The sequence below is a fragment of the Papio anubis genome, chromosome 19, assembly GCF_008728515.1.
Source record: "Papio anubis isolate 15944 chromosome 19, Panubis1.0, whole genome shotgun sequence".
Lineage (NCBI taxonomy): Eukaryota > Metazoa > Chordata > Mammalia > Primates > Cercopithecidae > Papio > Papio anubis.
In genome coordinates this window covers 4,302,091-4,330,044 of record NC_044994.1, presented here as the reverse complement: position 1 = coordinate 4,330,044, position 27,954 = coordinate 4,302,091, and the positions used below count along the sequence as shown (strand labels likewise).

The 27,954-nt window shown below is 42.5% G+C and overlaps 1 long non-coding RNA gene across 1 annotated transcript; it reads left to right on the top strand.

The window, feature by feature from the left end:
- Positions 1-396: 396 nt before the first annotated feature.
- On the top strand, positions 397-27,171 carry LOC103879552. The gene is made up of 3 exons (XR_002518603.2): positions 397-479; positions 15,171-15,347; positions 25,242-27,171. It is a non-coding gene; the product is annotated as an uncharacterized LOC103879552 (long non-coding RNA).
- Positions 27,172-27,954: the final 783 nt, after the last annotated feature.

The window sequence follows — 27,954 nt, the reverse complement described above, 5'->3', positions numbered from 1 at the left end:
ACAGGCACCTGCCACCACGCCCGGCTAATTTTTTTGTACTTGTAGTAGAGATGGGGTTTCACCATCTTGCCCAGGCTGGTCTTGAACTCCTGACCTCGTGATCCACCCGTCTCAGCCTCCCAAAGTGCTGGGATTACAGGCGTGAGTCACTGCGCCTGGCCAATATGTTGTTCCTACAACAATGGAATCTGAAACCTGGGTCTAACATTTTTTTTTTGCCTGAAATGACACAGTAGAGTAGTTAAAGGTTCAAAAGTAAATAGGAAAGACAGAGAAGGAGAAAAAGAGAAATTTTAAAACTTAATTATTGATGGCTACTCAGTGGGAATATTACCACCCTTATGCATTTTTAATTATTGAAAAGAGATGCCATTTATAAATGCTGCTTATTTTTTCCTACAGGCTGATCGAAGATGATGAAATGCCACATTCGCTTCAGTAAACAGACATTTCAAAGTCCAAAGGAAACAAACTCAAAGGTTAGTTCATTTGTGTCTCAAATAATATTCATCAGCTGGTTTGCTAACTAGGGCAAGTCTCTCTGAAGCAAATGCACGAAGGAACGCGGGTATCATCATCCACTAGGTGGCAGTATAGAACAGGAATAGCCTTAGCCTCAGCCTATTTACTGACACGTGGGTGGTGTGAACTGCAAAAGAATTTCGAAATCCAGGACTCCCCAGTAATTCACAAAGATTCCGCCTGAAAGTTTACTTAATGCTCCTGGCATGTTTCTGCCCTTTCTTGGAACATCCCTGAACTTCAGCTTCATTCTTGCTGACAGGCTGGTATTTAAAATTAGTAATATCCCTGGCTACTTCCTTGTGGCAATGTAGATGAACTGTTGCTGTGTAAAGTCAGAGCCATAGTATTGTCTGTATTTATTAATGACCTACAAGGTAAGCGTATGCCGTGAAGGTTTTATCTCTCGCCCCCTACCATCTAACAGCTTAAAAATACTGAGTTCCTCACATCATTCCCATTGCTAACAATTTCCGTATTTTTCTTTTTTTGTTTTTTTTTGTTTTTTTTTTTTGAGATGGAGTCTCACTCCGTTGCCCAGGCTGGAGTGAAGTGGCACGATCTTGGCTCACTGCAACCTCCACCTCCCAGGCTCAAGCGATTCTCCTTCCTTAGCCTCCCGAGTAGCTGGGACTACAGGCACGTGCCACCATGCCCAGCTAATTTTTGTATTTTTAGTAGAGATGGGATTTTACCATGTTGGCCAGGATGGTCTAAATCTCTTCACCTCGTGATCTGCCTGCTTCAGCCTCCCAAAGTGCTGGGGTTACAGGCGTGAGTCACCCCATCCGGCCTTTTTTGAGACGGAGTTTCACTCTTGTTGCCCCAGCTGGAATGCAATGGCAAGATCTCAGCTCAATGCAGCCTCCGCCTCCCGAGTTCAAGTGATTCTCCTGCCTCAACCTCCCGAGTAATAGGGATTACAGGCATGTGCCACCGTGCCTGGCTAATTTTTGTATTTTTAGTAGAGACAGGGTTTCTCCATGTTTGCCAGGCTAGTCTTGAACTCCTGACCTCAGGTGATCCACCCGCCTTGGCCTCCCAAAGTGCTGGGATTACAGGTGTGAGCCACCCCTTCCCCAGCCCAATTTCTATATTTCTTAGTTGCTCTGCAAATTGTAAAGTCACTGAACATATTTGATTAACATTTTGGTTCTTGTTGTTCAACTGAAAAGGATGGTCTTCTCAAGTACACATTGGCAAGACATTTTCCCTGCAAGAACTAATAGCTGATAAGTTGGAAATGTATCATAAACAAAAATGTACGCTTTATGCAATATGATCATATTCTTTTGACATAACCACACGTATGAGAGATTAAAATCCCCACAGGTAATGTTTGTTCATAAAACTTCTTTATATTAACTTAGAAGTTTTACTTATTTTAAAATATTTTTTGAAGTAGCTAAAGAGAAGACATTTATGAATGATTTTCTCTTGCGAATTTATGACATTTTTGTATCATCTGAATCTGAGTATGTATTACTTTTACAAACAGAAAAATAAAAGTGTTTTGTTATAGAATAATACATAACTATCAGAGAAAAACATAAATTTTAGTATAGCACAACCTAGAAAGTTATTACTAATAGGTCATGTAACTTAAGTGCTAAGTTCATGTTGACCATGAATTGCCGATTTTGGAAATATTTTTGAAGTTAGGTCACTTCTACCTATTCTTATCTATAATTAAGTATTCTTCTCAAAGAGGAAAGATCAAGTTGCTCATTATTCTTACCATGAAGACAATTAGTAAGATACCTAATAGTAGCACCTTCAGTTGTGAAAAACAGCAAAACCAGTATATCTAATATTTTTTGTCATTCTTTACACCACACAGTAACACATCCATGTGGTGGTTCACAGGTTTAGAGCATAAGAAGCACTCTCACTTACCTCTGCATATTTCATATTCCTATTAGATGCATGAAATGGGTGGGGCATCCATAGGGATACAAACTTCTCCATATGAGACCATACATCTATGCAGTCACAGAGCCAGGGAAGAACTAAGCATTGATTGCGAGTCAGGCTATTTGCCTTTCATTTCTGTGGGCATGGCATGAATGCTCCATCCATGTCGATGAGGAAGAGGATGCCTTTTTACCAGGCATTCAATGTGCTAGATGCTCTTTGTTGCTGCTTCTTCATCTGCACGTGGGGAATGAGCTGGAGGGAGTGAAGAGGAGCACAGGAGGACAGCAGTAACCCAGAGCAGCCTGTGAGCACCCGTAATGCTCTCACTCCCAGTGTGGAATGGGTTCTGGGAGGATGGCAATACAGGTATTATTCATGCTGAATCTTTTTTTTTTTTTTTTTTTTTTTTTTGAGACTGGGTTTCACTCTGTTGCCCAGGCTAGAGTACAGTTGCACAATCATGTTTCACTGCAGCCTTGACCTCCCAGGCTCAAGCAGTGCTCTCACCTCAGCCTCCCAGGTAGCTGGGATACAGGCACGCACCACCACACCCAGCTAATTTTTGTGTATTTTTTGTAGCGACAGGGTTTCACCATATTGCCCAGGCTGGTCTCGAACTCCTAGCATCAAGTGATCTGCCCGCGTCAGCCTCCCAAAGTGCTGGAATTATAGGTGTGAGCCACTGCTTCCAGCCCATGCTAAATCCTAATACCACATTCATTTATCACATTGTCCATTACCTTTCAAATTCTGTGGCAACATAGCCATGTGTTCACCCAATTGTTAAGTATTTGTTGAGCATCTCCTAAGCACCCGGGACTACGTTAGATGCTGAGTCCAAAGTTGAGAGCAGCAGACAGGCTCCCTGTCTACGTGGAGTTTGGAGTCTAGCAGGAGAGAGACATTACATTGAAAAGCACAAAGACAAACACATCATTACTAATTCTACGGGGAAACGAAAGAATAGACTTTATGAGAGACACTAGCAGGAAAGAGACATAATTAGGATGGAGGAGGGGTGTGGCAGGAAGTTTTTCTCAAGAAGTATCATTTAGGCCTGGCGCAGTGGCTCGCACCTATAATCCCAGCCCTTTGGGAGGCCGAGGCAGGTGAATTGCCTGAGGTCAGCAGTTCGAAACCAGCCTGGCCAACATGGTGAAACCCCATCTCTACTAAAAATACAAAAATTAGCCAGGCATAGTGGTGCACTCCTGTAATCCCAGCTACTTGGGAGGCTGAGGCAGGAGAATCTCTTGAACCCGGGAGGCAGAGGTTGCCGTGAGCCAAGATGGCGCCACTGCACTCCAGCCTGGGCAACAGAGCGAGATTTCATCTAAAAATAATAATAATAATAAAAGTATTATTTAAGCTGAAACCTAAATGATGAGTAAGGATTTACAAGGAAAGATTTCAGGAATGGTTTCAAGAAGAGGAACTCCCCTATACCAAGGCCCTGAGGTAGGAAAATGCTTAGTTTGTTGGAAGAATTGAAAGAAAGCTCATGTGGGCAGAGCAGACGATGCAAAGGGGTGTGTGGCCAGAGACCAGGTGAGAGAGGCCTTGCTGCCCATCTTAAGTACTCTGTGTTTATCCGAAGATCAGTGGCAAGCCATTGCTGAGTTACAAGTAGAGAAGAGACATAATCAGACCTTTTCAAAGATGGCATTGGCAGTTTCTGTTGGGTTAGAATGGAGTGGGAGTCCGCGTGGGAAATCAGTGCAGAGGCCCCAGGGACAGATGGTGGTGACAGCACTGGGGCGGTGGCTGAGGAGGTGACAGGAAAGGGAAGCATCCAGACTTGGTGCTGGATGGGATGAGGGGGGTGAGGGAGAGGGACATGCCTCCAAAGTGTGGCTTGATAAAGAGCTCGTGGGTTTGTCACTCGTGAAGGTGCAGAACAGGAGGGGAACAGCTTTGGTGACTGGGGAGGTGGCATCATCAGGAGCTTAGATGTAGACTTATTAGGGGCAAGCCGTCTAGGAGACATTCAAGTGGAGATGTCAGGGAGGCACTTGAATTTAAGAGTGTCGTTGAAAAGAGAGCCTTACGTTGGAGCTAATTGCTTTGGGAGATGGTAATAAAATTCATCAAAACTGATGGGACCATCTTGGGAAAAAGAGTATGATGAAAAGAAAGGAAGATCCAGAACCAAGCCCAGAGAAACCTCTACTCTTAAAAATAGATAAAGGGTGCTGGCACCATGGCTCATACCTGTAATCCCAGCACTTTGGGAGGCCAAGGTGGGAGGATCGCTTGAGCAACATGGTGAAACTTCATCTCTACTAAAAATATAAAACTTAGCCAGGCATGATGGCACACACATGTAGCCCCAGCTACTCGAGAGGCTGATGTGGGAGGATCACCTGAACTAGGGGAGGTCGAGGCTGCAGTGAGCTGTGATCGTGCCACTGCACTTCAGCCTGGGCACAAAGTGAGACCCTATCTTAAAAAAAAAAAAAAAAGGCAAAGGAGAAGGAAGCAGTTAAAGAGCTGGAGCAGGACCTACCGGAGAGGTAGGAGAAGAACCAGGAGAGTGTGGTGTCTAACAAGTCAAGAGAAGAGAAAGTTCCATAAGGAGGAAGTGGCCAGCAGTGCCCAAGGCAGCTGGGAACACAACCCATGAGTAAAGCTTGCAAAGCGCTCAGCAGCAGTTCAAAGAGGAGAGCACTGCACATGAGAAAGGAAAAGATACCTCTGTAGAAATGTCAACCGTGAGTAGCTGGTTTATTTTCAAGGGCACCTTTTACCCACATTCTAGTAGCCAGATAAGTAGGAACTGTTAGTACCATTTTTATTTTCCTAATATTTATTTATTATTTATTTTGAGACAGAGTCTCGCTCTGTTGCCCAGGTTGGAGTGCAATGGCGTGATCTTGGCTCACTGCAACCTCTGCCTCCGGATTCAAGCAATTCCCCTGCCTCGGCCTCCCGGGGAGCTGGGATTACAGGCATGTGCCACCAAGCCTGGCTACTTTTGTATTTTTAGTAAGGACGGGGTTTCTCCATGTTGGTCAGGCTGGTCTCAAACTCCCGACTTCAGGTTATCCACCCGCTGTGGCCTCCCAAAATGCTGGGATTGCAGGCATGAGCCACTGTGCCTGGCCGCCCAGCTGATTTTTTTTTTTTTTTTTTTTTTTGTATTTTTAGTAGAGACGGGGTTTCACTATGCTGGTCACCAACTCCTGACCTCAGGCAATCCACCCGCTTCGGCCTCCCAAAGTGCTGAGATTACAGGCATGAGCTACCACACCCAGCCATTTTCCTAATATTTAATTAGGAAAATTTTCAGACATAAAAGTTGAATGCATTACACAATAAGCACCCAGGTGTCTGTCACCTGGATTCCACAAGCAACATTTTATTATACGTGCTTCATCACGTTTCTATCCATCTAACCATCCCTCTAACCGTCCATCAGTCCATCTTAATTTTTGGATGCATTTCAAAGTAAGTTTTAGACATAAGAAGATTTCACAGTGAAACATTTCAGCATCCATGTAATTAACTAGAGCTCAATATCTGTTTATGGTTCTTTTTCTTTTTCTTTTAGGAGATGTAGTCTCACTGTGTTGCCCAGGTTGGACTTGAACTACTCCCCAAGCAATCCTCCTGTCTCAGGCTCATTAGCCAGAACTACAGGCACTGCCACTGCCCCCAGCTGATGGTTCTTTTTCCTTTAGGGTAAAATTTAAAAAGAGCAAGCTGCGCAAATCTTAACTGTGCCATTTGATACTCTTTCTTTCTTTCTTTCTTTTTGAGACTGAGTCTCTCTGTGTTGCCAGACTGGAGTGCAGTGGCGCGATCTCAGCTCACTGCAACCTCTGCCTCCCGGGTTCAAGCAATTCTTCTGCCTCAGCCTCCTGAGTAGCCGGGACTGCAGGCACGTGCCACCACGCCCGGCTAATTTTTGTATTTTTAGTAGAGACGGGGTTTCACCATATTGGCCAGGATGGTCTCGATCTCTTAACTTTGTGATCTGCCTGCCTCGGCCTCCCCAAGTGCTGGAATTACAGATGTGATCCACCATGCCCAGCCCTTTCTTTATTTCTACAGACAGGGTCTCACACTGTCACCCAGGCACAGTGGTGCCTCATGGTTCACTGCAGCCTTGACCTCCTAGGCTCAAGTGATCCTCCCATCTCAGCATCCCAAGTAGCTGGGACTATCGGCACACGCCACCACGCCCAGCTAATTTTTTTATTTTTTGTAGAAACAGATTATCCCTATGTTGCCCAAGCTGGTCTCAAACTCCTGGGCTGAAGTGATCCTCCCACCTCTGCCTACTAAAGCTGGGATTTCAGGTGTGAGCAGTGCACCCTGCCTGATACTTTTCGACAAATGCATACCTTGCACGCATCCTATTAAGTTATAGATTATTACATCGCCCCAGAGTTTGTCACTGCTGCTTTATCTTTCAGAAAGTGCAGAGAATGGAAGGAAAGAGCTCTGGTCCTGGGCTCATGGTAAGAACACAGCCAGTGTTCATTCCCTGCTCCCTTCTGCAAGGGGATTCTACCACCACGCACACAGATTCACCCACATTTTCACCAAGATAGAAATAGACATTGAACTCGTCCTAAAAGTGCTTTTGTAAACGTTTCACAATAAACCCTTTGTAGAGGACAATGGTATCCAGTGAACCAAGCCCAGCCTGGGAAATCATAATTCCTCTCTCCGAATCCTGCTCTGGGCGTGCTGAGCAAGCTTCTGTTGCAGTTCTCTTACTTGTAAAACAGGAACAATAACCATCTACATCAGAGAAGTGTAACAATGACACTGGCATTTTCATATATTAACGAAAATAGCCCCAGAGAAAAAGGTGAAAAGATTTCAATACCAGGTTAGGAACATTTTTACCAACCCGCCACATTGTCACAGTTTACCCCCTTTGGTGCCCTAACCTGGCCACACTACTGAGGAGAGGCCTGTTGGGCACCAGTTTGAATCAGGGACGCTCTGTGTGGAGTGCTGGGTCTGCTCAGATTTGGCACTGGAATCAGGACTGTGGTTGCTTGTGATGTCTTCCCAGGTCCAATATCGATCGCTAACAACCCCTGAAAGAGGATGTAGACTTTGTTTATTTGTTCATTTTCTTGCTTTTGTTTGTTTTGTTTTCCTTTGTTTTGTAACTCAGGGCTTTAAGAAGATAGTATTAGAAACTTATCGGTTGGAATGAGGAGAGGGTTTCCAAATTACTTGCCCTAAATCTGGATTTAAGGAAATCGGAGACATAAATTGAGATAAGAGTACCTTTCTTTTTTTTTTTTTTTTTGAGATGAAGTCTGGCTCTGTCCCCCAGCCTGGAGTGCGATGGTGTGATCTCGGCTCACTGCAACCTCCGCCTCCTGGGTTCACGGTATTCTGCAGCCTCAGCCTCCCGAGTAGCTGGCATAACAGGCGCCTGACACCACGCCCAGCTAATTTTTGTATTTTTAGTAGAGACGAGTTTTCACCATGTTGGCTAGGCTGGTCTCGAACTCCTGACCTCAGGTGATCCACCTGCCTTGGCCTCCCAAAGTGCTGGGATTACAGGCATGAGCCACTGTGCCTGGCCAGTAAGAGTACCTTTTAAGTTTTAATTAAAATGTGCTTAAGCCTTCTTCCCAAGCTCTGTAAGAAGTCTAATGATTTCCCTGGGTTTATGTTAATTCCTGAGGTTTTGCAGACACATGTTCACTTCCAGTTCCACAATCCTGCCCTTGCTGAATGCACGCCTGTGTTGGTGTCTACTTCTGCTGTTGTCATCTTTTTCTGCTCTGGGACAATCTTGTCCTGGAATGCAACCTCTTTTCTTTGATTTCTTCCAAACCACTTTCCCAAGGCAAAGCCTTGTATAATCCCATCTCTATATCTTTAATTTCTCTCCCCTCGCCTCTCTTTTTTTTTTAATTAAATTTTTTAATTTTTTAATTTTTTTGAGACCAGTTTCCGAATTTTGCTCTTTCACCCAGGCTGAAGTGCAGTGGTGCGAGCTAGTCTCATGCAACCTCCGCTTCCTGGGTTCAAGCGATTCTCCTGCCTCAGTCTCCCGAGCAGCTGGGATTACAGGCATGTGCCACCACACCCAGCTCATTTTAAAAATATTTTTAGTAGAGACAGGGTTTCACCATGTTGGCCAGGCTAGTTTCAAACTCCTGACCTCAAGTGATCTGCCTGCCTTGGTCTCCCAAAGTGCTGGAATAACAAGCATGAGCCACCGCACCCGGCTCCCTTTCTTCTCTTGACTGTTCTACTCCCACTCACAAATTATTGTTGATTTTTAGACGTGGAGTGGTTTAGCTATAACTTTACTACCTTATATTCTTTCATCCAATGGCCCCAGGGTCTTACTTTCCACCCACAAGTGGCTAATCAAGGCATTTTTCCAGACAAAGATAGTTCTCTAAGAGGAACTTTGGTATAAATTCTTTAAAATATATATATATACATGTATGCACATATACACATATATACACACAAACACATACATATATACACATATATAATATATATGCATATACATACATCATATATCATGCATCATAGATATGTATATAATGTATAAAGTATACAGATAATTACACAAATACATATTTATTTATTTATTTTATTCATTTATTTTTGAGACAGGGTCTGAACTCTCACCCAGGCTGGAGTGCAGTGATGCAATCTTGGCTCACTGCAACCACCACCTCCTGGGTTCAAGCAATCCTCCCACCTCAGCCTTCCGGGTAGCTGGGACCACAGGCACATGTCACTACAACTGGCTAATTTGTATTTTTGGTAGAGACATGTTGCCCACGCTGGCACATAAATACATATGTATTTAAATCTATGATACATATTATATGTATACACACACACACATATATATACTCCACTGCACAGATTCAGTCATCTACACATTGAAACCACCTTCACTTGGAATTAGTGAACTCTTTAGCGCCTGCCTTAGTCTGTTTCTTATTCTCATCTTTATTTCTCATGAAACTGATTATAATATATAAATATATTTGTTATATTGGTCTCATCTTTATGTCTTATTCTCACTCATCATTTTATTTCTGCATTGCCACACACCTTCCTTTCTGATTAAAATTAATCCCATCCAGTTTGCACTGTTGAGTTTACAAAATGGGAGACTGGAAATATCTGTTCAGCCACTCATTGATTCAATCATACATTCATTCAACATACAGTAATTGAGCACCTACAATAGAATACCATATTGGGTCCTACAGAAGAGATGGATAAAAGGGAGGGGGTCCATGCCTTCGGAAACTTAAAATCCAGCTGGATGTGCAGCACTCAACACACACGAGACAAAGGCATCCTCAAATGCACAATTCTCATCAGAGGAACAGCAAATTAGAGCAGAAAGCTAAAGCTTTGCCGTGCACACCAGTGCTGCTATATCAGCAGAATGAGCAGGAGGGGGAAAAAAGCCACTGTGGTTAAAAGAAACTGCTGGCCTATGGATTTTTTTAAATTACAATTTGCATGCTCTTCTAACAGTGTTAGTTCTGCTTAGGTGGCAGAGTGGCTTTCCTGAAAGTATGAGCTCAGCCTCGTCTTATGCCTGTTTAGAGAAAGAGGTCAGGTAAAGTGATTGTAGTAACAGCACCAAGCTGGCTGAAAACCACAGTATCTCTCAGATGGCACCAAAAAGACTCACACGATGGAAAATGTTTGCCTGCTAAAAACCTCTCGAAGTCGTTTCAGAAATACTTATGAGCAGTATTTGCTCTTCTCCTTGGGAGTGTTCTCGAGGAAAACAGCTTTCCAAACTTAACAGGTTAAGGTAGTAGAACAGTCTAGTAGCCTGAGTTAATTTTGCATTGAGAAGCAAGTGGGCCTTGGGTATTCAGGTAGCAAGTGGTTAAGGAGAATTTGGAGCTGGTCAGTGCCCGGCTAAATTGCATGTGCCTTGAAAAGAAGTCCTTCCGATCCACCTGTGTGTACACAAATTCATGAGTGACTGGTGCTATGAATTCAGTCCCACGAATGCACCAGCTGTGCTTTTCGGTAGCTGTTTCCTTTTCTTGACAATTGGTTTTAGGTTGTGTCAAAAGGGGAAGACACAGAACTGACACAAGGCAAAATTATAAGACATGTATCTTATTATTTAGCTTCTCTATATCGCTATATTTGAGGTGAAGGACTTAATCCTTATATAGCTCTTCCAAATCTCTTCATACAGTACCACAATTTATAACTGAACTCTATACTGAATAATCATTTAAAGCATTTTAAACTACCTTGGAAGAGAAATGAGTGATGACTGAATGTATTTGCAAAAACCCATACTGTATATATTGTAGGATGTCTACATAAAAACTAAATAACCCCATCAGTGTTCATTTGACATCTAAGTAGACCCAGGGGCAGAAAATAAAAGGACTCTCATCTTAAAGGCGGATAAATATAGTCTATGTGTGGGATTGATACTTTAATTCACAAATCAAATATATTTTAATGTACACATGGAAGAATCTAACTATGAAGTTCATGAAGAATGGCAAGTATTAACATCCTGAAAGATGGTATTCATGTGCAGGAGAAAGATAATCGTCTGTTTCTCAGTGATGACAACATACAGTAAATGACTTCCTTCCATAGAACCTCCAAATTAGAGTCATTCAGGTATTTCCCGTTTCACATTCTAGCAAAGTAAGTTATATCATGCTCTTCTAAGAATTGGTTGTTTTTCGTTGCATACTTCTATGACAAAGTTAAAAATAATTTATTTGTAAGATGATGTACTAGTGGTCTTAATTTGAAAACATTTAGTGAGATGTACCTGGCATACTAGATGTGATACTAAAAGACTTGTGGGGCCGGGCGCGGTGGCTCATGCCTGTAATCCCGGCACTTCGGGAGGCCAAGGCTGGTGGATCACCTGAGGTAGGGAGTTCGAGACCAGCCTGACCAACATGCAGAAACCCCGTCTCTAGTAAAAATACAAAAATTAGCCAGGCATGGTGGTGCATGCCTGTAATCCCAGCTACTCAGGAAGCTGAAGCAGGAGAATTGCTTGAACCTGGGAGGCGGAGGTTGCTGTGAGCCAAGATCATGCCATTGCACTCCAGCCTGGGCAACAGGAGCGAGACTCTGTCTCAAAAAAAAAACCAAAAAACAAAAAAGCTTGTGGCCAGGAGAGGTGGCTCACGCCTGTAATCCCAGGTGTCTCTGGCTCTGGCTCTGGCTCTGTCTTTGTCGCCCAGACTGGAGTACAGTGGCGCGATCTCAGCTCACCACAACCTCCGCTTCCCAGGTTCAAGTGATTCTCCTGCCTCAGCCTTCAGAGTAGCTGGGACTACAGGCACGTGCCACCACGCCCGGCTAATTTTTTTGTATTTTTAGTTAGAGACAGGGTTTCACCGTGTTAGCCAGGATGGTCTCGATCTCCTGACCTCGTGATCAGCCCGCCTCGGCTTCCCAAAGTGCTGGGATTACAGGCATGAGCTACCATGCCTGGCCTCTGGTGATTTTTAATATATTTCTCTCTCTCTCTCTCTCTATATATATATATATGTGTGTGTGTGTGTGTGTGTGTTTGTGTGTGTGTGTGTATATATATATATATATATATTTTTTTTTTTTTTTTTTTTTTTCTGAGACAGAGTCTTGCTCTGTTGCCCAGGCTGAAGTGCAGTGGTGTGATCTCAGCTCACTGCAACCTCCACTTCCTGGGTTTAAGTGATTATCCTACCTCAGCCTCCTGAGTAGCTGGAACTACAGGCATGCACAACCATGCCCTGTTAATTTTTGCATTTTTAGTAGAGACGGGGTTTTGCAGTGTTGGCCAGGTTGGTCTCACTCCTGAGCTCAAGCAATCCATCTGCCTCGGCCTCCCAAAGTGCTGGGGTTACAGGTTTGTGCCACCACGCCCAGCCAATTATTATTTGAATTTTGACAATGATCGTTATTTATTTCATCAGAAGGACCCATTAAAGATATTTCCATTGTAAAAATAACTGCATTTAAAAAATTGGCTTCCTGTACTTAAATAAATAATATTAGATCCATGACGGACACCATTCACTGTTTAGTTACAGATAGAACTGTAGAAAATATATGAAACGAACACTGTATATTATTATAAGATTATCTTCATGACTTCGAATGAAGCAAAATGTCTTCTTTTAAGACAGGGTGTCACTCTGTCACCGAGGCTAGATTGCAGAGGCACAGTCACAGCTTACTGCAGCCTCTACCTCACGGGTCCATGCAATCCTTCCCCCTTAGTTTCTGGAGTAGCTGGGACTAGAGGTGTGGTGAGCTACCAGGCCTGGGTATTGTATTATTATTATTATTTTCTGTAGAAACAGGGTCTCCCTGTGTTGCCCAGGGTGGTCTCGAATTCCTGGACTCAAGCGATCTCCCCACCTCTGCCTCCCAAAGTGCTGGGATTACAGGTGTGAGCTACCACACCCAGCCAACTTCAACTTTTATTTTGGATTTAGATGTGCAAGTTCATTACATGGGTGTGTTGCATGATGGTATGAATCATTGCATTACCTGGGTAGTGAGCATAGTACCAAATAGGTAGTTTTTCAGCCCTTGACCTTCTTCCCTCTCTCCCCTCTCAAGTAGTCCCCAGTGTCTATTGTTCCTTCCCATCTTTATGTTCATGTGTACCCAATGTTTAGCTCCTATTTGTGAGAACATGTGATATCTGGTTTTCTGTTCCTGCATGAATTCACTTAGGATAATGACCAGCTGTATCCATGTTGCTTCAAATAACAAGATTTCATTCTTTTTTATGGCTGCATGATATTCCATGGAATATATGTACCATATTTTCTTTAACCAATACACTGTTGATAGGTACCTCGGTTGATTCCATGTCTTTGTTATTGTGACTAGTTTAAGCAAATTTTATTAACACAGAAAAGACATGAATCATGAAGGAAAAGTTCTTTTCTGAGACGGGGTCTCACAGTGTCAGCTCACCGCAACCTCTGCCACCTGGGCTCAAGTGATCCTCTTGCCTCAGCCTCCCAAGCAGATGGAACTGCAGACATGCACCACTATGCCTGGCTTCTTTTTTTTTTTTTTTTGTATATTTGGTAGAGACAGGGTTTTACCATGGTGTTCAGAGTGGTCTCAAACTCCTGAGCTGAAGTGATTTGCCCGCCTTGGCCTCCCAAAGTGCTGGGATTACAGGCCTGATTCACCACACCTGGCCTATAAAGGGAAAGATTTATAAATTTGCTTGTATTTTATAGATGACACTAAAATTAAAAGCTTAATTTAAAATTGAAGTTACAAAACAAGCCACAGAACCAAGGAAAGGTATAACACGTATAACAAAGTATTAGTTACAAGGAAAAAATTAATAAGCAAAAAAAAAAAAAATTTGTTTAATGAGCAAAAACATGAACAAGAAGCAGAAAAGGAAAACAAAATCACCAAAATCACAAACGTGTGCTCAGCCTCACTATAATTAGAGAAAAAAATTAAAATGAGATACCATGGTATATACCTCTGATTATCTACAATAGTTATCCAGACATATGAGATGTTGAAAAGGATGTAGAAAATAGGAACTTACATATTCTAGTAGTGGGACTGAAAGCTAGTACAGCCATTTTGATATTGAATTACTGATATCTAACAAAAATGTATGTTATGACCCAGAAAATCTTTTTCTAGAGAAACTTGCAAATATTTGCACAGAAGACATCTACAGAAAGTTGGAAACAATCTAGAAGTCTATCAATAGGGAAATGAAAAATAAATTGAATATTCCCAAGAACATTAAAACAGCAGTTGATGCTGGATGTGGTGGTGTGCACCTGTAGCCCCATTTATTCGGGCGGCTAAGGTGGGAGGATCCCTTGAACCCAGGAGTTCGAGGCAGTAGTGAGCTATGATTGTGCCACTGTACTCCAGCCTGGGCAATAGAGCAAGAAAAAGCAAACAAAAAATCCCCAGCAGTTTAGAACATGAACCAGGGCTCTAGGTATTGATGTTATTAACATAGATTACCAAAAAATCATTGAGAAGAAAAAAGAAGCAGGTTGCAAAAATATTTCCATAGTGTGATAAAATTGTTTTAATTGTAAAAACACCAAATATATTGATAATGGATACATAGAAAATAATAAAGAGAATCATGTACTAAAGGAAACTATTAGTTATTGTCTCTGGGGAGAGAAGTGGAGGAAAGTAATTTAAAAAGGTAGCAAAATGGACCTGATCTGAATATTATGTCACTTTTATTTAAAAAAATAAAAGCAGCCAGGGATGGTTACTAACGCCTATAATCCCAGCACTTTGGGAGGCTGAGGCAGGTGGATCACCTCAGGTCAGGAGTTCGAGACCAGCCTGGCCAACATGATGAAACCCCATCTCTACTAAAAATACAAAAACTAGCCGGGAGTGACGGTGCTTGCCTGCAATTCCAGCTACTAGGGAGGTCAAGGCAGGAGGATCACTCGAACCTGTGAGGTAGAGGTTGCAGTGAGCTGAGATTGCACCACTGCATTCCAGCCTGGGCAACAGAGTTAGACTCTGTCTCAAAAATAAATAAATAAGTGAAAACATATTGCAAAAAATAGCAGTGGTGTGTTTAGACTCTTGCTGCTCTTCGCCATAGATCCTGACAAGCCTCCTCTCTGCCCTCTGACCACCGAGCTGCAGAGCTCCGGGGCTGCAGGAGGAGGACCCGCAGGGCCTGCGGGTGCAACTGTACCCTAGTCAGCATGGGGATGGAGCAGGGCTCTAACTTCAATTTCCATTTACAGTCATGACATGCAAAAAACATTACTTGATGCCCAGCATGAACCTCACTCACGGACACCCTGAAAATAGTCGCTGATCGCACCAGAGCAATAAAACAGCTTTCGGCCTGAGGAAGATCACATTGAGATACGTTGAAAGCATTTTGAAGAAAAACTCAGATTGGACACAGGATTAGTCAGGTTGGTCTGAAATCTTCCCCTTGTCTTAGTCTGTTTGTGCTGCTGTAACAAAATATCATAGACTGGGTAATTCATAAAGAACAGAAACTTACTCTCGTAGTCCTGGAGGCTGGGAAGTTTGAGATCAAGGTGCCAGCATATTCAGTGTCTGCTGAAGGTCCAGTCTCCACTTCCAAGATGGCGCCTTGTGGCTGCATCCTCCAGAGCAGACAAACACCGTGTCCTCACATAACGGAATGGACAGGAGGCAAAAGGGCCTAAGCTAGTTCCTTCCAGCCCTTTTATAAGGCATGAATCTATTCTTGATGGGGAAGCCCTCATGACTTAATCACATCTCACATCCAAAAACCCCTGAGTCTTAATACAACCACAATCAGAATCATGTTTCAAGATGAATTTTGGAGGGTACACATTCAAGCCATAGCACTTCCCAAAAGATAACTTCTTTAAACAAACATACAAAGCACACAACATCTCTTAGCATGAACAACACATGTGTTATGATGAAAGGGAGTTCTGTTCTTTTCTTCTTCCTTTCTCTCTCTCTCTTTCTTTCTTTCTTTCTTTCTTTCTTTCTTTCTTTCTTTCTTTCAGACAGGGCCTCCCTCTGTCATCTAGGCTAGAGTGCAGTGGCATGATCATGGCTCACTGCTAGCTCCACCTCCCAGGCTTAAGCAATCCTCCCACCCCAGCCTCCCAAGTAGCTGCGACCACAGGCATGCACCACTGTGGCTGGCTACTTTTTTTTTTTTTTTTTGTAGAGACAGGATCTCACCATGTTGCCCAGGCTGGTCTTGAACTCATGGGCTCAAGTGATCCTCCCACCTCAGCCTCCCAAAGTGCTGGGATTACAGGCACTGTGCCTGGCCAAAAGGGAGTATTTTCTAAAAAGAATTATTGAAGGTTTTTCTTCCATCTCTGCTTCTGTTTCACCTGCTGGCCCTTGGATTGGGGATCTACGTCAGAAAGCATCTGACAACGTCAATCAGTACCTTTAGATGAAGAATTGAAATCTGACTTGGTTCACACAGTGGAGGCTATCTACTGAAAACTGCACCTAACTCTGCTTTTTATAAATTTTTAAGCAGAAACTAGGAAACCAAGGTACAGCTCCACAGTCGAATTTATGAATTTATGCACTAAAATGCGTTTGCTGATTTGTGTGCTCTTAGAATCAGCTTGCTTTTACGCAAGGCTGTGTCTGTCAAGAGTCTGGAAAGAGAAAAAAATAAATCTTTGCTAAATTCTTCAGAGATTGCGATATTTGCATATAGTTTAAAACCAAACCTTATCAGAGGTTTTTTGATTAAACTAGGAAAAAAAAAAAGTTGTTTACTTAAAAATAAACACTTGCACTTCCCCAGTGTTACTAGGCCCCTTGCAGGCTTGGTTTAGGTGGCTAGAGCTGGAGCCAGTTGCAGCAGTAAAAGTGACCCATATTTTTTGGCTTTTGCCATTCAAGAGCTGGGAGGGTTTAGGAGGTTGAGAAGCCACAACAAGACTATAGCCACTTCCTTGGGACTTCACTGGACCTTGCCTCACAGAAATGGGGCTTGTGGAATGACTTAAGCCTTCCTCCAGCTCGATTTCGAAGGAAATCGAGTTCTGTGTTGATTTATAGTTGTTAGCCACGATTTTATTTGTCAGTATTGTAAAAGTTGTTGGGAAGTCTACATCATTAAAAAATATTATCTGTCAGCCCAAAGATATGGAAAGTAGTTTTGTTTTGTTTTTTTGGTTATTTTTGTTTGTTTTTTGAGAAACATACAGCTTGAGAATTTTCTCCCCTAGATTTCTCGGTCAGTTTAAGGACATTTAACGTCAGTGTTGTTATTTAAATAGCCACATTTCCCAGAAAGCTCCTGTGTTTTTTTGTAACCTCCTCTCTTTTCTAACAGGCCTAATACAAAGTTAGCCTCATATGTGTGAGTCCTGGAAATAGAACATTCAGCAGATTCTAGGTAGTAATTACTACCTGGGGCACCAATAGATACGTACTCCTGGTGCTATCTGGCAGACCCCTGGAGCCAGGGCTGAAAACACTGACGTACTGCTGGCCAGCATCCGTCTTAACTTGCTAGCACCTGAACCTTACCAGTAGTTCAGCATTGTGAATGTTACTCTGGCCCAGGAGGGCATTATTGCCCCAGGTGCATGGGTCTTGGCATGTTTAGTGCCTCAGCACTGAAATCTGGCTTTGGACCCTTCCTACTCCACGGCTTCTCCAACCTTTCTCTTCTCATTGTTGGGCTATTTTCTTCGTCCTTACCCTTGACCTCTTCCAGTCTCTAGGACCTATCAAACCTTAGGCAGGAATTATTTGAACCTCTCTTCTCATCAACATGGATGTAATGCCAGTTCCCCAGGAGCGAAAACACGATCTGACACCTTGAAGACCTCCCCATCCCACCCCCTGCACCCCACCTCTCTGGAACACATGCATGCACACGCACTCACATACACTCCTTGGCTCTTGCGATGGGCCAGCCTGTTTAACATCCCTGGTGATGATGTCTGAGTCACGCAGCTTCCTCTGCCTTCTGCCTGAAAAGCATCATCTTCAGCAAAAGTGGTTGCCTGGTACGAGGAAGTAACGTAAGAAAGGATATGATAGGGTTCTTTGATCAATCATGTTTCTGAGAACATCATTATCTTCTATCTGTATTCAAAGCAAGTTCCGATTCCAGTGGAAAGCGTGGCCTCTCAGAGCCGTCCTTGTTTACTCAGATATAGAAGTGATCCACTGTCCTCGCGTTCTCTCTTCATATTTACATCATTAAAATTCTACCACAACCCTGTGAGGGAGGAACCACTGTCCCCATTCTCCTGATAAGGACACTGAGCTCGGAAAGACTAATCAAAATGTCCCAGGTCACACTTCTGGAAAGTTAGGAAGCCGGTTCAAACCAAGGATTCTCAGATTCCAAAGCCCATGCTGCGCTCTCATCAGTCTTTATGCCTGGTCTTGGATTCAGCTTTTTCTTGCGTTTCTTTTGCCTGAGGTCATGTGTTGTTTCATGTTCAGCACCAAAGTCTCCCTAAGCACTGGGGTGCCGCTCTGTCCCAGCAGCTCATCCTCAGAGGATGAAAAGCCCCCTCCGACCCTGACTGAAGCCAGAATCCGGGTCCCTGCTGATGACGTTTCTCATCACTCCCTGGCTGCCTGGACATCCAAATCCAACCAGGATTTGCCAACCCAGTGCTCTCCTGTCTGATACATGACCAGACTCCTGCAGGCCAGATCCCTGCCATAGTGCCATAGCTGCTCCCATAAGCTACCAGCTCCTGTTACACACCCTTTGGCTTCAGCTGTCACCCCACCCCAGTGAGCAAGTCAACTTATAAGTCCAGCCCCTCCCAGCCTTCTCCACTGGATCCCACTTCACCAAGCTAAGTCTAGCTGTTTCCTGAGGTGCTTGACTAAATCAATGACTATCACTTAAGCCTCCCGTCTTTCTTTTTCTGTTTGTTTTTATTTTTGTTTTGTTTTGAGACAGGGTCTTGCTCTGTCACTCAGGCTGGAGTGCAGTGGCTCAAACATGGCCTACTGCGGCCTTGACCTCCCAGGCTCAAGCTATCCTCCCACCTGAGCCCGCCAAGTAGCTAGGCTACAGGTGCATGCCACCACACCCAGCTAATTTTTGTAGAGATGAGGTCATCATGTTGCCCAGGCTGGTCTCAAAACTCCTAAACTCAAGCAATCCTCCGGCCTCAGCCTCCCAAAGTGTTGGGATTACAGGCATGAGCCACTGTGCCCAGCCAAGCCTCCTATCTTTGTCTCTGTTCATTTGCATCATAAGTTGGATTTCCTCAGAATCCAACTTTGAGACAAGAATTTGAGTCCGAGTAGTTTATTTTAGCGGTGACCCAAGGAAGTATTCCTGAATGAATTACCCATGTGAGTCCATGGGGTTCAGTCCCACTGGAGAACTATGAATGACAGCATAGAGCACATCTCAGAGTCCTGCCACATAAAAAAGGCAAGAAAGCTTAGGGTTTTTCCCTCCCATTGCCACGGTCATTGGCTGAGGGCTGCGCCTGCACTTCAGGCTGAAGCCCTCAAGTGGAAAGTTGTGGGTGCTTGCAGTAGGTTGCCCTGTGATATATGGTGATGGTGATGGTGAGTATCTAGGGCTTACAGGCATAGCACAGGCAGCTGTGCTATGAATTTTATTGTTTATAACAAAGTTACAATAAATAAAAATCAGTAAAAACAGCACTCAAAGCTGCCGCATTGGACATTCTGGAAAGCTTCTGGAGTAAGTATCACAAAATTAATACCTGTAGAATTCTTCCATATCTTATGTTTAGCTCATGAATTGTGCATCAGAGCCCTATATAACACTGCTCAGGCAAGCCCCCCACCAAAACCTACGTCCAGATGCATCCAGAATTCTCAGAGGCCTTTCCTGTGTTTTTTGCTCTTTTACTAACTCTGAGAATATAGTTCATCATTTAATATTTAGTGAGCCTTCCCTCCACATGAAAGGGCATGAACTAAGCACTATGAAAGAGCACTAAGTATAAAATACTTTCTTTCTTTCTTTCTTTCTTTCTTTCTTTCTTTCTTTCTTTCTTTCTTTTCTTTCTTTCTTTCTTTCTTTCGTCTCTCTCTCTCTCTCTCTCTCTCTCCCCCCCCCACTCTCTCTCTCTCTCTCTCTCTCTCTTTCTTTCTTTTTTCAAAACAGGGTCTCACCCAGGCTGGAGTACAGTGACATGATCTTGGCTCCCTGCAGCCTCAACATCCCTGGACTCACACGATCCTCCTGCCTCAGCCTCTTAGTAGCTGGCACTACAAGTGTGTCACCACGCCCGACTAATTTTTGTATTTTTTTGTAGAGACAAGGTCTCGCTATGTTGCCCAGGCTGGTCTTGAACTCCTGGGCTCAAGCAGTCCTACTGCCTCGGCCTCCTCAAAGTGTTGGGATTACAAGCGTGAGCCACCATGCCTGGTCCTTTTCCTATTTTCAAGGAACATGTAGTCTTGTTGGACATTAAACTATTTGTCATCATTCTTTTGAGGTGGAATACAGGATGAAAGCTGCAGAGATAGAGTTGGTCAAGTCTTTCCAGCTGGAAAATCTATAAGAACAGAAATCAAGATGGCTTGACACGAGAATTAAAATGCTAAATGCACACAATTAGCAACCTCTGTGGAATCACTGAAGATGGCACTACCTTTAACATTGAGCTGTAGTTGGCATCCTGCCTTACTCCAGCTCTACTGTCAACTCCTCAAGAACAGAATTTTTTAAAATTAATTACCTGTTGTTGCATACCAAGTTTTCCCAAAACTTAACATCTTAAAACAAGATACATGTACTATCTTAGTTTCTGTGAGTCAGGAATCTGGACACAGCTTAACTGGGTCCTTTTCTCAGTATTTTGCAAGGCTGTAATCAAGATGTTGGCCAAATATTTGGTCTCATCGGAAGGCCAGACTGGGGAAGAATCTGCTTCCAAGTTCACATGGTAGTTGGCAGGATTCAGTTCTTCATGGACTGGTGAACTGAAGGGCTCAGTTCCTAGCCAGGTGTACTTCTCCAATAGGAAGTCTGCTTCACCAAAGTGTACAAGCCAAGAAAGCAATAGAGAAAGAAGTCACAATCTTTTCTGACCTAATAAGGAAGGGACATCCCATCCCCTTTGCTGTATCTTATAGGTTAGAAGCAAGTCACTAAGTCTAGCCAACACTCAAGAGGAGGGGGTTTCTTACATAAGGCCATGAGCACAAGGAATCATTGGTGGCCATCTTATAAGTCTGCCTATCATGTGTTCTTACCGCCTAGCTTGATAATATTTGTTATTTTGAATGCTTATTATTCCCAAGACAACAAAACAAGTTGAAAGATTGCTCTACAGCAACACAAATATCAGATTTCAGAGGGGGCAGACCATAAATAGGAGAGTTTGGGGGTATAAATTTCTTTTTCTTTTTTTTTTGAGACGGAGTCTCGCTTTGTCACCCAGGCTGGAGTGCAGTGGCACGATCTCGGCTCACTGCAAGCTCCGCCTCCCAGGTTCATGCCATTCTCCTGCCTCAGCCTCCCGAGTAGCTGGGACTACAGGAGCCCACCACCACGCCCAGCTAATTTTGTTTTTTTTTTAATTTTTAGTAGAGACGGGGTTTCACCATGTTAGCCAGGATGGTCTTGATCTCCTGACCTCGTAATCCACCTGCCTTGGCCTACCAAAGTGTTGGGATTACAGGCGTGAACAACTGCGCCTGGCTTTGGGGTTATAAATTTCATACTCTTTAGCAGACAAGTCCACTATGAACCCGGTCATGTACTAATAATTAGATTGTGAGCTCCGTGAGGGCAAGATTATATCCAATATCTTGACATCTTCAACACTTAGTGTACCCTTCCCTGACACATGAAAGAAACTTGGAAAACATTAAAGGGTTTGAGGAATGGTCTAGTGAATGACAAATCTATCCCATGTCCCAGGGTACACATTTAACAAAATATTATGAAATTTAGAAAGTGGTCATAAAAAGGGGAAATTTAGTATTGCAGGAATACTTTTTTTTTTTTTTTTTTTTTTTCAGATGGAGTCTTGCTCTGTCGCCCAGGCTGGAGTGCAGTGGCATGATCTCAGCTCACTGCAATCTCCACCTCCCAGGTTCAAGGGATTCTCCTGCCTCAGCCTCCTGAGTAGTTGGGATTACAGATGTGTGCCACCACACTTGGCTAATTTTTGTATTTTCAGTAGAGATGGGGTTTCACCCTATTGGCCAGGCTGGTCTCAATCTCCTGACCTTGTGATCCACCTGCCTTGGCCTCCCACAGTGCTGGGATTGCAAGTGTGAGCCACCGCACCCAGCCTATTTCAGGAATACTTGATTAAATGAATGTCAACAAGGCTTTCCCCATGTTGGCCCTGCCTATCTTCATTTTTCAATAATACTTTTCAAAATGCAAATCTGAGAAAACCTATAATGTGGACAAATAGAAACTGTATCCAGTAAAATCCGCACTTGCCAGGGCAGTTGGATGAGCCTTTAGAGCCCAGACACTGGGCAAACAGAATGTGAATCTAGGTTTATCTAGTGAGGTCAACCAGCAGGCATTTAGGAACTGCATATGCTCTGGGGAGTAGTGCCCACAGAGATTCAGAGTCGAAGTTCAGCAGAAGAGGAAATTCCTGTGAAAACTTGTGTAAATTTGTCCTCTCTATATAAGGACAGCTATAAAATTTCGTAAGCTCTTAGAAGTCTGGGACTTCAGTGGGTTTAAGAATGTGTCCATTGTTTTAGCATTTACCTCAGAAGAAATGCTGGTTAGAAAAGGAAGTTCACTAGTTCAACCGTTGTGGAAGACAGTGTGGCGATTCCTCAAGGATCTAGAACTAGAAATACCATTTGACCCAGCCATCCCATTACTGGGTATATACCCAAAGGATTATAAATCATGCTGCTATAAAGACACATGTACGTGTATGTTTATTGTGGCACTATTCACAATAGCAAAGACTTGGAACCAACCCAAATGTCCATCAATGATAGACTGGATTAAGGAAATGTTGCACATATACACCATGGAATACTATGCAGCCATAAAAAAGGATGAGTTCATGTCCTTTGTAGGGACATGGATGCAGCTGGAAACCATCATTCTGAGCAAACTATCTCTAGGACAGAAAACCAAACACCGCATGTTCTCACTCATAGGTGGGAATTGAACAATGAGAACACTTGGACACAGGGTAGGGAACATCACATACTGGGGCCTGTCATGGGGTGGGGGGAGTGGGGAGGGATAGCATTAGGAGATACATCTAATGTAAATGACAAGTTAATGGGAGCAGCACACCAACATGGCACATGTATACATATGTAACAAACCTGCACGTTGTGCACATGTACCCTAGAACTTAAAGTATAATAAAAACAAAAAAAAACCCAAAAAGTATAATTGACAAAAAAATTTTTAAAAAGTATAAAAGTGAAAGAAAAAAATAAATATTTTTAAACATGCAAAATTGTTAAAAAAAAAAAAAAAAAGAAAAGGAAGTTCATTTATTAAGAGAAATTACTCCTTGGTTTCATAACTAATATACATACGCTCATTCATTCATTCTTTCACTTCTTCCTTCTTTTCCTCTCTCTCTCTCTTCTTCTTTGTCTTCCTTCCCTCTTTCCTTTCCGGCTTTCTTTCGATACACATATGTACTGTTTTACTGGGATATTCCATAAAAATGACAAACATATTCTGAGCGGTTCTCTTATTTTTAAGCAAAATCAGTATTCACAAAGATAGCCTACTTGCATAACCCAATTAAGCCTCAGTTGGAGTAAACTGATTTTTTTTTTTTTTTTGACACAGGCTTTCATTCTGTTACCCAAGGTGGAGAGCAGTGGCATAATCATAGCTCACTGCAGCCTCAAACTCCTGGGGTCAAGCGATCCTCCCGCCTCAGCCTCCTAAGTAGCTGGGACTACAGGCGTATGCCATCATGCCTGGATAATTTAAAAAATTTTTTTAGAGATGGAGTCTCACAATGTTGCCTAGACTGATCGTAAATTCCTGGCCTCAAGTGATCCTCCCACTTCAGCTTCCCAAAATACTGGGATTACAGGCACAAGCTGCCATGCCTGGCCAATACTTTTAATAGATAATTTCATATTGCGTTTCATGACTCTTCTTATTTAGATACACCATGACACTTGTTGGTGGAGGCTTTTAGCTGAACTTGGAATTTCTGTAACCACTGTACATGTTTATTAAATGATGCTAACCCTACTACTTTCCATTCCCCTGCGTCATATGCTTACACAAATTCAAACTGGCCTGCTATGGTTGTCTTAGAAGCCAGCCTTTCACACCCTGCTGTAGGTATGGTCCCTGAGAAAGTAAGGGCAGACTCTCTTTCCTTTGACAAATTTGTCTATCACCTCTGTCTTAGGAGGAGTGATTTCCTGATTCTATACATGTAAGATATTTGTGGAAAGTCACAAACATCGCCGGCCATTTCAGCATTCTTATTCCATTTTGGGTGACTTAGACCATACATATTAACACTAGCAGTCCTTAGATGTTGATAGATGAGTAAGAATCAGATTGTGCACTTCATAACTACAACAGGGTGGTGGTGGGGGGGTTCCCAAGAACTACGGATACTGCAAAACAAATCCCTTAAGTAAATAGTGGAAAATGATCGTTTATTTTAAGCCCTTTGAGAAGTTGAAAAATGATGCAAAAGGAAAGAACTTGTCTGTTCTTAGTCAGCTTTTGACCTTTGACTATATAAACATAAGAAACACATGAGCTAGAGCTAGGTAACTAAGCAGGACTTCTCTGCCAGCCAGATGAACAAAATGAATCTTCTCCTTAAGGTTTATAGAGACGTACTAGAGCAACACTACACAAAATTATCACACTCAATAATTTATTCATGAAGAAGGCGGTTGCTAAGATCTTGGCATTCTCAGTAACTTTTTATTTTTCAACCTATAAAATGAGGAGATTGGACCAGATGTTTTCTAGTCTTTCCTGCTCTAAAATGTTGACACCAGGGCCCATCAAGTCAGGCTATCTCAGAATCCACACAACAGTTCCTGTCCTTCCACTCCCCTGATAGCAAAAGCCCCTTATTATCTGGCTTGAAAGTTCTATCGTATGTCATCTTGCCATTAGCACACAACAATTAACACACACAGTATGCGAGGCCCTGCCAAAAGCATCCACAAAGGACGATGAAAGCCTCGGCACAAACATCACGTGCCTCTGTTACTATGCACTGAAATGACCTGGCAGGAAGTGGGCCCCAGAGGAAGAAGGGGAACAACGTCTCCTGTAACCTTTATTATCAGAATCTGTGTAGGTTTGTCATGTGCCACCTTGACCTTCTAGCTGCTCTCTAGCAATGCTTATCTTTCATTTCTTTCAGGTGAAAACGTACCTCCAAGAAACCCTATTTATGGCAAATTCCTGTGTAATCTTCGAGTGTTACATGCCCTGTGACATCTGACATCCCCAATAAGACTTTGGGATTCCTTCCTCTCTAAGTTCCCAATTCATGTTGCACATACACTGTAATCTTTTCCCTGCTAGCATGTAAGGTCTTCCCAGGAAGGGCTATGTCTCTTGCCTTTGTATCTCCAGTACCCTAGTGCCTGGCATATAAGAGGAGCTAAACATATATTTGCATAGTAAATGCATAAATGAAAGTCTTTTCTGACCAATTTCATCCTGCTCCGACCACTCTTTCATTATACAGCTTAGACTATTTACATCTTGCTACACAAGCATAGGCAGCAAATGAACCACTGAGATGCATTATGATTTTTCTTAGTCAAGGAAAATTTTAACGTGCAAGAAAATTGACTATTTAAAGAAACTTTATGTGAATATTTTTGTAACTGGTCAAGGAAGACATGAATTCAAATATTTACAGGGATTTTAAGGAGCAGTCTGAGGGAGGGAGTCCAGAGCTATTCTGTCTAGAATGCAAACTGCCTGAAGAGTCTAAGAACTGGCCTGTTTGCCTCTTCTCAGCCCACACTCCTCAATACCCTAAATTCAAACCTGAATAAAAATTAATAGCAGTCAAAAGAAGTATACTCTAAAGAGGTTTACATTCACTAAAAAGAAATGAGTATAAAAGAGAATTATTAAATTTTTCACTTTTATTTTTCCTTTATTAGACTATTTCTCAAAATGAACATAGCTTTATTTTTTCTTACCATAAAATAGCATGTGTTAATTGAAATAAAATCAGGCAATACAAAAAGCATAAAGAAAAAAATGAAAATTACCTTTAATCCCATCACTCAGAGAGAATTCTCATTAACATTTTACCTTTCCGTATTTTTTCCTATGCATATACAGAAAATGTAGTAATGTTATACATGATGTTTTGTAATCTTTTTTTATTAAGCTGCCACACATTATGGGCATCTCTCCTTTACAATGAATATTGATCTTCATTATTATTTTTAAATCTGCAGAGCAATATCCCATTGTATGTCTGTACTGTTACTTAATAAATTCTCTGTTGATGTCATTTACATAGCTTCCAGGTTTTCAGTATTACAAATAACACCGTGATGAACATTTTTGTATACTTTTTCAGTTACTTCCTTGGGATAAATGCATATTAAGAAACCGAATACATATTGCCAAATTACCCTCTCCAGAGGCTGATTTTATCACACTCCTACCGTCACCAATGAGAGCATGTAGCTCCACAACAACAGTGATCAGCAATCTGCAAATCTATCAGGCAAGAATTACATTCATTGTTGTTTAATTACTTTGACTACTTGCTAGGGAAGCAGGGATCCAATTCTGACAGAAAATTTCACTTCAGCCACAGAAGCTGCTAGGATCAGTCCCATGTTGGGGAAGTAACGAGCGATGTGAATCTGATAATGGTTTAGGCGACATTCTGCTTATGTTATTTTTTAAAAACACTCTGTTCTTGAAGTCTATATAGTTAAGTTACTGGCTGTTTTGATTTTCATTTTCCCTTTTGGTCTTGCATATGCAAGAATAACTTGAGAAGAATCTGGAAGAATCATGCAGAACTCATTCGCCAACTTCATGTCCCCCGCTCATCTCAGTGCGAAATGGGTCTAACACTTCTGGTCACCAACGTGACCAGATCATTCTTCTTTACACGCTCCAGTTTCCTGCTGGAAATACTTCTCTCTCTCTCTCTCTCTCTCTCTCACACACACACACACACACACACACACACACCCAGCAGTAACCTTATCCCATCTCTCCCTTCCATTGAGTTTTGACTTTATACCAACTGGCTCTCAGTTCTTCCTGCAAAGCAGGACTGGCCTGCAGCTCACATTTTTCATTAGAAAACCCAGCAAGGCAGGCAGGTCAATATTGTTATGTGAGGGCGTGCTGAGAGCCAGAGTGCACGATCTACCTGTGGCTGCTTTAATAAGTAGGATGTGACTAGGAGATAATCACAATATAGAATATCTGACTAAACTGTTCCATAGATGGAGTGGACAACTTGTTAGATACTGAAAAAAATAAATAAATAAATAAACCCAAAGCTTTTCTGAACTCTTACTGTGTGCCAGGCACCATGTTCATCATTTTCCATAAACTGAATGATTTAATGTTCTAATTATACTTTCAGAAACTGAGAACCAAAGCTTCACAAAAGTGAGTAAGTGACAAGGTCAGAATTCAAATCCAATTACAAAGCTCATGGTTTTCATTATACCACGTCCTTGAGAGTGCCCGTGTGTGATGGTTTAAATGGCGAAGAAATTAGGAATGAAAGAGTCAAAGTTCCCACATTTGGTCATCCCTCTAGACTTTATCCTAGCTCCCCCGCCTCCAGTCCCTCACTCCCCACCCCCAACGCCCACACATTCTTTATTTAACAGCTTGACCATTATAGTTAGGTCCAATTTCCCTGGGCTTATGATACTAGTGCCAACTTAGAATAGTGCAATATATCAAGCCAGGCGCCATGGTGTTCATTACAGGTTCATTACATAATCAAGCCAATTTCAATCAAGCTTGTAGGGTTAGGTCAGTAACTTGAAATCATCGATGTCCATGCTGGTCTGTGCCCAGAAATAATGACTTTGATAGTGGGAGGAAGAAGATGAATTTTCCAAACAGCC